Source organism: Pristiophorus japonicus, unplaced genomic scaffold (assembly GCF_044704955.1).
Source record: "Pristiophorus japonicus isolate sPriJap1 unplaced genomic scaffold, sPriJap1.hap1 HAP1_SCAFFOLD_454, whole genome shotgun sequence".
Lineage (NCBI taxonomy): Eukaryota > Metazoa > Chordata > Chondrichthyes > Pristiophoridae > Pristiophorus > Pristiophorus japonicus.
Window position 1 is genome coordinate 258,437 of NW_027254357.1, and position 8,852 is coordinate 267,288.

Here is an 8,852-nt window from a genome sequence, read left to right on the forward strand (position 1 = left end):
GGCCAAGTGGAGGACATCAGAAGCCTTGCAGAGTGCGCAGCGTCCTCCCCTTTAAGCGAAGGGGAATGGCGTTGAATCATGTCAGTGCTACGCGGAGCATTCACGTAGCAATTCACTCGCCGCCCCAGTAGCACCCCACCAACTGCCCCTAATGGAAGTGGAGTGGCGAGATTGTGCCTCACTTCCTTTGAGGAACGGGAAGCCCAATTCAATGACAGGAGTGGGATTTATGTGCCAGGCACAGAAAGTCCCAGCTCCAGCTGGTTACCGTCCCCAATCGGGGCACAGGGCAATTTCACAAGTGAATGTCACAATGTGGAACACCAGGAACAAGGGAATGTCACAATGTGGAACTACAGGCACAAGGGAATGTCACAATGTGGAACACCAGGAACAAGGGAATGTCACAATGTGGAACATCAGGAACAAGGGAATGTCACAACGTGGAACACCAGGAACAAGGGAATGTCACAATGTGGAACAAGGGAATGTTTAAGCCAATAGGGGAGCACCTTGTATGGGTCTTCGAATGAAGAAACCCTCAAGCACTTTGGTATCAAAAATTGTTGGTTTATTCTTCTGTTTGTAAATATATTCATCAGCTTTTGCACATTTGAAAGTTGTTTTCTTTCGTGGATTGTCAGAATGTCGCTTTTAGCGGGCGGCTGAATGGGTTCTCTGTTCTTTAATGAAGGGAGCAGATTACATCGGACTTGCAGCACAGAAAAAGGCTATTCGGCTCAACCAGTCCATGCCGCAGTTTATACTCCACTTGAGCCTCCTCCCATCTTTCCTCATCTAACTCTCAGCATAACCCTCTGTTCCCTTCTCCCTCATACGCTTATCTTGCCTCCCCTGAAATGCATCGATACTATTCACCTCAACTACTCCCTATAGTAGCGAGTTCCACATTCTCACCCCTCTCTGGGTAGAGAAGTTTCTTCTGAACTCCCGATTTGATTTCTTGGTAACTATCGTGTATTGATGGCCTCAAGTTTTGTTCCTACCCACAAGTGGAAACATTCCCTCTGTGTCCACTCCATCAAAACCTTTCATAATTGTAAAGACCTCTATTAGGTCATCCCTCAGCCTTCTCCTTTCAAGAGAAAACAGACCCAGCCTGTTCATCCTTTCCTCATGGGTATAACCTCGCATTTCTGGTATCAGTCATTGAAGGTTGGCATGCAGGTGCAGCAGGCGGTTAAGAAAGCAAATGGCATGTTGGCCTTCATAGCAAGGGGATTTGAGTACAGGGGCAGGGAGGTGTTGCTACAGTTGTACAGGGCATTGGTGAGGCCACACCTGGAGTATTGTGTACAGTTTTGGTCTCCTAACCTGAGGAAGGACATTCTTGCTATTGAGAGAGTGCAGCGAAGGTTCACCAGACTGATTCCCGGGATGGCGGGACTGACCTATCAAGAAAGACTGGATCAACTGGGCTTGTATTCACTGGAGTTCAGAAGAATGAGAGGGGACCTCATAGAAACATATAAAATTCTGACGGGGTTAGACAGGTTAGATGCAGGAAGAATGTTCCCAATGTTGGGGAAGTCCAGAACCAGGGGTCACAGTCTAAGGATAAGGGGTAAGCCATTTAGGACCGAGATGCGGAGGAACTTCTTCACCCAGAGAGTGGTGAACCTGTGGAATTCTCTACCACAGAAAGTTGTTGAGGCCAATTCACTAAATATATTCAAAAAGGAGTTAGATGAGGTCCTTACTGCTAGGGGGATCAAGGGGTATGGCGAGAAAGCAGGAATGGGGTACTGAAGTTTCATGTTCAGCCATGAACTCATTGAATGGCGGTGCAGGCTAGAAGGGCCGAATGGCCTACTCCTGCACCTATTTTCTATGTTTCTATGTTTCTATGTTTCTATCATCCTTGTAAAGTTAGGTAGTTACTGCTTCAACAAGCCACAATCTGGCATGGAGCAAGATCTCCTCAAACAGTAACGTACCTATTCCCTGCCTGACTAAATTCTCATTGGGTTTCACATGACTGAAAGGCAGCAAAATAAAAACAATGAATTGCCCGTTGAATTTGCTGACACTCAAAAAAAACTTGCTGGTTAAATATGTTTTTTAAATTACAGAACGACGACAAATGAATGATTTGGATGTAAATGTCGGGGACATGATAAAGAAATTTGCAGATGTTACAAGAATTGACCACGTGGTTGACATTGAGGAGGAAAGCTTTAGACTGCAGGAAGATATCGATGAACTGGTCATTTGGGCAGAAAAGTGGCAAATGGAAATCAACCCAGAAAAGTGAAGCAATGCATTTGGGGAGCGTTAACAAGGCAAGGGAATACACAATACATGGGGGGATACTGAGTGGTGTGGAGGAAGAGAGGGACCTTGGAGTATATGTCCACAGATCCTTAAATGTAGCCGGACAGGTCGATAAGGTAGTTATAAAGGCATATGGAATGCTTTGCTTTATTAGCCGACACACAGAATACCAGAGCAGGGAAGTTATGCTAGAACTGTTTACAACACTAGTTAGGCCACAGCTTGAGTACTATGTGCAGTTCTGGTCACCGCATTACAGGAAGGATGGAATTGCACTCGAAAGTGTGCAGAGGAGATTTACGAGGATGTTGCCAGGACTGGAAAACTTTAGCTGTGAGGAAAGATTGGATCGGCTGGAGTTGTTTTCCTTGGAACAGAGGAGGTTGAGGGGAGATTTAATTGAGGTGTATAAAATTATGAGGGGCCTAGATAGAGTGGATAGGAAGGACCTATTTCCCTTGGCGGAGGGGGTCAATAACCAGGGGCCATAGATTTAAAGTAGTTGGACTCGCGGGGAGATGAGGAAACATTTCTTCACCCAGAAGGTAGTGGGGGTCTGGAATTCACTGCCTGAAAGGGTGATGGAGACAGAAACCCTTATCACATTTAAAAAGTACTTGGGTGTGCACTTGAAGAGTCGTAACCTACGAAAGAAGGAGAGGGTGGACCCTGTCGGGTGGTTCCCTGAGCGGACTGTCGAACTTGTTTGGCAGCACGTCTCATCGTCAGAGCTTTCACACAAGCACCAAGACGTAGCTTGGTTGGCGGTGAGGAGGGCCCTACCCGTCAGAGCGTTCATGCACAGCCGACGCCTCAACAGCACGGCACGGTGTCCCCGGGCCGGCTGCGGGGCGGACGAGACTGTCACCCATCGCCTTCAGGATTGCGCCTTTGCGACGCAGGTCTGGAAAGAGATGCAGTGGTTGCTGTCGAGGTTCATCCCGAGCAGCTCCGTAACACAGGACTCTGTGCTCTACGGGCTGTTCCCAGGGACACACACCGAGACTGACATCACCTGCTGCTGGAGGGCCATCAACTCGGTCAAAGACGCTCTTTGGTCTTGCCGAAACTTGCTGGTCTTCCAGAGCATGGAGATGTCCACGTCTGCGTTTTGCAGACTGGCGCAATCCAAGATCCAGGAATACGTGCTGAGAGACGCACTGAAAATTGGTGCAGTCGCCGCAAAGGCACGGTGGGGAAGGGCCACAGTTTAAAGCCCTTCTGCCACGGTAAACCCGGGGGATGGAATCAGTACAAACCCCCCTCGGGCTGTATTTGTAATTTACTTTTTGTGTACATAGAGCGCCAAATCTGTAAACACCAATGTCGTGCCATGTACAATGCAAGGTGTGTTACGAAATGCATGTTTGAAAAGAAAAATGTAAATGTACCGTCACCCATTCCGGGCACTGGATTGTAACACATGAAACGTCATTTGTGTGAATGTACCACAATGTATCCCGTTTATTGGACCGAATTGCACTTGAACTGAAAAACAAGAAATGTAACGAACGGAACTGCCGTCAGCACCCAGATGAATTGTATGGGATTGCTGACCGCAGCTAAATGTACTGAAATGCCATTGAATGTACGTACAGATTTTTTTATGAATAAAGTATATTTTGAAATTTAAAAAAATGCCTTGGGACGTTTCACTGCGTTCAAGGCGCTATATAAATACAAGTTTTTGTTGTTGCTGTTGTTGTGACGAAGACTCCCGGCCACAAGCTCACACCTCCCTATTGATCTTCCCCTGTGCAAAACTGGAACATTGCTTTTTCAAACACGTCAGATTCTGAATTAGTTTTCATGTGAAGATTTGACAAACATTTACTTCACAGGCAATAAATATACATCGCGATTATATTTGCGGAAAACTTTCCCTGGCCCGAAGGCATGTTACTGAGGGAGCTTTGATTTCCTTTTAAGGGCAATATGCAAATTAGGACGGTATCTTCTGTATTAAAGTAGTGTTTTCACAAGGGATATATCATTAGACATTGCAATATTTTAGCAGAATGGACATGTCAAAGCAGCAGCACTTTGTGAAAAGGGACATTGTGATTTTTTTATACATGAGTCGTTGAGACGTTAAGAGGCAGCGGATGATGTCGGGAGGCAGTTGTGTGCGAAAATCAAGCATACTTACCTGGCAGGGGAGTAACCATGATCAAGAAGGTGGTTTTCCCAGGACGAGGCTAGCCCATTGCACTTCGGGTGTGCTGACGCCTGCGATGTCCCCAAATGCGGGATACTCGACTGCAAAATTTGTGGTAGTGGGGGACTGCGTTCGCGCTCTCCCCTGGTTTTACAATTAATATCAGAATTTGCAACATATCCGTTTCTAAGTTCATTATCGATTCATCAGTCTTAATCTAGGCTTCAATTCCAGCAGCTATACTTCATTTCCAACAGAGGCGCTGATAAAAATGCCCACTAACCCTGCGAAGTATGAGACGTTAAGAGGCCATCACAAAACTCTCCGAGTCCAAGTGTTGCTTCCTCCATTCCGACCAACTGCCGCATATCAGCATGCACACACAGTCCAACAGGGGACGACGGACAACTCGTGTGGAACTGTGCTGTCATACACACACTATCCAACAGGCGGACAATATTTCAGATTTAATACATCACATTTCACTGGCTTGAAGATCTCCCTTCGATCTCGGGGACCACAATTCCACACAGTACGGAAGCTATGGTCTCAGCAGAACATCACGCACTTTCACTTGCTTTAGCCACATAGTTCATTCAGCTTTCTTCACTGCTACTTTGGACAAATTGCTTGGGCATTTTCAGCGTTAAATCAACTCCAACCCACAAATCTCTTTCAATTCATCTGGAGCTATCTTAGCACACTAATTTTGGATCAGCTCGCTCACCCAACCTGTCCAAGTCACCCTGCAGCCATTTCATCCTTAATAAATGATTGCAACATTTTCCCCACCACTGATGTCAGACTAACCGGTCTATAATGACCCTCTTTGTCTCTCCCTCCCTTTTAATACCGCAGTGTGAGCTGGCCCCGTGCTGTCCCTGTCCCCGAACTCAGGCCTCTCCTGGTCCCCGATCACGTCCCTCCACAGTCTCTTACCGCCCCTTCGCCCCGACCTCGTCGCTCCTGCTGTGTGTGCCCACGCGCCAATCAGCGAGCTGATCCAAAATAAGTGTGGTAAGATAGCGACAGATGAATTGAAAGAGATTTGTGGGTTGGAGTTGATTTAATGCTGAAAATGCCCAAGCAATTTGTCCAAAGTAGCAGTGAAGAAAGTTGAATGAACTATGTGGCTAAAGCAAGTGAAAGTGCGTGATGCTGACAGTGCGTGATGTTCTGCTGAGACCACAGCTTCCGTACTGTGTCGAATTGTGGTCCCCGAGATCCAAGGGAGACATTTTCGGCAGTGAAATGTGATTTCTTGAAGCTGCAGACTGAAATATTGTCCCCCTGTATTGCACACGAGTTGTCCGTCGCCCCCTGTTGGATTGTCTATGCATGATGATAGGCAGTTGGTCGGCTTGGACTCCGAGAGTTTTGTGATAACCTCTTCTGTAAATGCTTTGCAGGGCTCGTGGCCATTTTAATCAGTGCCTGTGTTGGAAATAAAGTATAGTTGCTGGAATTGAATTAGGTTGAGATTGCTGAATAAATATTGAAGTTACAAATGCATATGTCGCCAATTCTAATATTAATTGTAAAGCCAGAGGAGAGCGCGAACGCAGTCCCCCACAACCACAAATTTTGCAGTCGAGTATCCCGCATTTGGGGACATCGCAGGCGTCAGCACACCCGAAGTGCAATGGGCTAGCATCGTACTGAAAAAACCACCTTCTTGATCATGGTTACTCCTCTGCCAGGTAAATATGCTCGATTTGCGCACACAACTGCCTCCCGACATCATCCGCTACCTCTTAACGTCTCAACGACTCATGTATAAAAAATCACAATGTCCCTTTTCACAAAGTGCTGCTGCTTTGACATATCCATTCTGCTAAAATATTGCAATGTCTAATGATATATCCCTTGTGAAAGCACTGCAGTAACACAGAAGATACCGTCCTTATTTGCATATTGCCCTTAAAAGGAAATCAAAGCTCCCTCAGTCACATGCCTTCGGGCCAGGGAAAGTTTTCCGCAAATATAATCGCGATGTATATTTATTGCCTGTGAAGTAAATGTTTGTCAAATCTTCACATGAAAAATAATTCAGAATCTGACGTGTTTGAAAAAGCAATGTTCCAGTTTTGCACAGGGGAAGATCAATAGGGAGGTGTGAGCTTGTGGCCGGGAGTCTTCGTCACAACAACAGCAACAACAAAAACTTGTATTTATATAGCGCCTTGAACGCAGTGAAATGTCCCAAGGCATTTTTTAAAATTTCAAAATATACTTTATTCATAAAAAAATCTGTACAGTACATTCAATGGCATTTCAGTACATTTCGCTGCGGTCAGCAATCCCATACAATACATCTGGGTGCTGACGGCAGTTCCGTTCGTTACATTTCTTGTTTTTCAGTTCAAGTGCGATTCGGTCCAATAAACGGGATACATTGTGGTACATTCACACAAATTACGTTTCATGTGTCACAATACAGTGCCCGGAATGGGTGACGGTACATTTACATTTTTCTTTTCAAACATGCATTTCGTAACACACCTTGCATTGTACATGGCACGACATTGGTGTTTACAGATTTGGTGCTCTATGTACACACAAAGTAAATTACAAATACAGCCCGAGGGGGGTTTGTACTGATTCCATCCCCCGGGTTTACCGTGGCGGAAGGGCTTTAAACTGTGGCCCTTCCCCACCGTGCCTTTGCGGCGACTGCACCAATTTTCAGTGCGTCTCTCAGCACGTATTCCTGGATCTTGGATTGCGCCAGTCTGCAACACGCAGACGTGGACATCTCCTTGCTCTGGAAAACCAGCAAGTTTCGGCAAGACCAAAGAGCGTCTTTGACCGAGTTGATGGCCCTCCAGCAGCAGGTGATGTCAGTCTCGGTGTGTGTCCCTGGGAACAGCCCGTAGAGCACAGAGTCCTGTGCTACGGAGCTGCTTGGGATGAACCTCGACAGCAACCACTGCATCTCTTTCCAGACCTGCGTCGCAAAGGCGCAATCCTGAAGGAGATGGGTGACATTCTCGTCCGCCCCACAGCCGGCCCGGGAGCACCGTGCCGTGCTGCTGAGACGTCGGCTGTGCATGAACGCTCTGACGGGTAGGGCCCTCCTCACCGCCAACCAAGCTACGTCTTGGTGCTTGTGTGAAAGCTCTGGCGATGAGACGTTCTGCCAAACAAGTTCGACAGTCCGCTCAGGGAACCACCCGACAGGGTCCACCCTCTCCTTCTTTCGTAGGTTACGACTCTTCAAGTGCACACCCAAGTACTTTTTAAATGTGATAAGGGTTTCTGTCTCTATCACCCTTTCAGGCAGTGAGTTCCAGACCCCCACTACCTTCTGGGTGAGGAAATGTTTCCTCATCTCCCCGCGAGTCCAACTACTTTAAATCTATGTCCCCTGGTTATTGACCCCCTCCGCCAAGGGAAATAGGTCCTTCCTATCCACTCTATCTAGGCCCCTCATAATTTTAAACACCTCAATTAAATCTCCCCTCAACCTCCTCTGTTCCACGGAAAACAACTCCAGCCGATCCAATCTTTCCTCATAGCTAAAGTTTTCCAGTCCTGGCAACATCCTCGTAAATCTCCTCTGCACACTTTCGAGTGCAATTCCATCCTTCCTGTAATGCGGTGACCAGAACTGCATGTAGTACTCAAGCTGTGGCCTAACTAGTGTTGTAAACAGTTCGAGCATAACTTCCCTGCTCTTGTATTCTATCTCTCGGCTAATAAAGCAAAGCATTCCATATGCCTTTATAACTACCTTATCGACCTGTCCGGCTACATTTAAGGATCTGTGGACATATACTCCAAGGTCCCTCTCTTCCTCCACACCACTCAGTATCCCCCCATGTATTGTGTATTCCCTTGCCTTGTTAACGCTCCCCAAATGCATTGCCTCACTTTTCTGGGTTGAATTCCATTTGCCACTTTTCTGCCCAAATGACCAGTTCATCGATATCTTCCTGCAGTCTAAAGCTTTCCTCCTCAATGTCAACCACATGGTCAATTCTTGTATCATCTGCAAATTTCTTTATCATGTCCCCGACATTTACATCCAAATCATTCATTTGTCGTCGTTCTGTACATTTAAAAAAAAATTTAACCAGCAAGTTTTTTTGAGTGTCAGCAAATTCAACGGGCAATTCATTGTTTTATTTTGCTGCCTTTCAGTCATGTGAAACCCAATGAGAATTTAGTCAGGCAGGGAATAGGTACGTTACTGTTTGAGGAGATCTTGCTCCATGCCAGATTGTGGCTTGCTGAAGCAGTAACTACCTAACTTTACAAGGATGATACCAGAAATGCGAGGTTATACCCATGAGGAAAGGATGAACAGCCTGGTCTGTTTTCTCTTGAAAGGAGAAGGCTGAGGGGTGACCTAATAGAGGTCTTTACAATTATGAAAGGTTTTGATAGAGTGGACACA

General features: G+C 46.3%; 2 non-coding genes across 2 annotated transcripts; one reads left to right on the forward strand and one right to left on the reverse strand.

Moving 5' to 3' along the window:
* The first annotated feature begins 4,436 nt into the window (after window positions 1–4,436).
* On the forward strand, window positions 4,437–4,600 carry LOC139252329 (U1 spliceosomal RNA). The gene has a single exon (XR_011591445.1). It is a non-coding gene; the product is annotated as a U1 spliceosomal RNA (small nuclear RNA).
* A 1,397-nt stretch (window positions 4,601–5,997) lies between these two features.
* On the reverse strand, window positions 5,998–6,161 carry LOC139252327 (U1 spliceosomal RNA). Its single transcript, XR_011591443.1, has one exon. It is a non-coding gene; the product is annotated as a U1 spliceosomal RNA (small nuclear RNA).
* Window positions 6,162–8,852: the final 2,691 nt, after the last annotated feature.